At 39.4% G+C, this 929-nt stretch overlaps 1 pseudogene; it reads left to right on the top strand.

Annotated features, from left to right (window-relative positions):
• The first annotated feature begins 308 nt into the window (after nt 1-308).
• On the top strand, nt 309-648 carry LOC142442257 (thioredoxin pseudogene; annotated as a pseudogene).
• The last annotated feature ends 281 nt before the right edge of the window (nt 649-929 follow it).

The raw sequence follows: 929 nt of genomic DNA on the forward strand, positions 1-929 counted from the left end.
ACCTGCTTTGGCTTCAGCAGTTGTGTCGGGAGGGTGAGCATCGAGAGTTCCAATTTAATTAAAGAAATTATTCATGCATTGAGGGAGTGCTTGAGTAGAGGCCCAAGGTTGGAAAAATATCCTAAGGGAATTTGAGATTTTTTCATGCAACCCTCTGCCTCTCATAATAATTTGTATCTTGTAGATATTGTCTGATAATCATCAGCATGTATTCTCTATTAAGATATATATGTGAAGCTCAGTCCAATGCCTTGTCCTGTTTTGTTCCTCTTGTGACCCCGGTCACTCAACAAAGCCCAGTGGTCAAAATGGTGAAGCAGAGTGATAGCAAGGAGGATTCTCAGGCTGCGCTGAACAGTGCTGGAGAGAAGCTTGGTGTGATTCACTTCTCAGCCTCGTAGTGGGGGCCTTTCTGTCATTCCCTGTGTGCAAAGTCTGGCAATGCGGCCTGCCTTGAAGTTGATGAGGATGACTGCTAGGACGTCGCTTCTGAGTGCGAAGTCAAATGTATGCCAGCATTTCAGTTGTATAAAGGTGGGTGAATTTTCTGGTGCTAATAAGGAAAAACTTGAAGCTACCATGAATGAGTTAATTATGCTTCCTGAAAATGTAACTAGCCATCAGCTGTGTAAATCTTTTTGTATTTAAAAAAGGAACAATCAATTACCATCTGATTGCAAATGAAAATAAAATATTAATTCTACCCTTAAAAAAAACCAACATGATTATATATTTTCAACAAGATTCTGGAATGATTATTACTTTACTGCTTATTTAAAAAAGAAACACTCTAACATTTCAGTACTTATTGTACATACAGTCCCTGTACAAGAGAGGTTGTTGTTAGGTGTCACTAAGTTAGTTCCAAATCATAGTGACCCTATTACCACAGGGAGAAACACTGGCTTGCCTTAAACCGTCCTCATAAT

The sequence above is a fragment of the Tenrec ecaudatus genome, chromosome 3, assembly GCF_050624435.1.
Source record: "Tenrec ecaudatus isolate mTenEca1 chromosome 3, mTenEca1.hap1, whole genome shotgun sequence".
Classification (NCBI taxonomy): domain Eukaryota; kingdom Metazoa; phylum Chordata; class Mammalia; order Afrosoricida; family Tenrecidae; genus Tenrec; species Tenrec ecaudatus.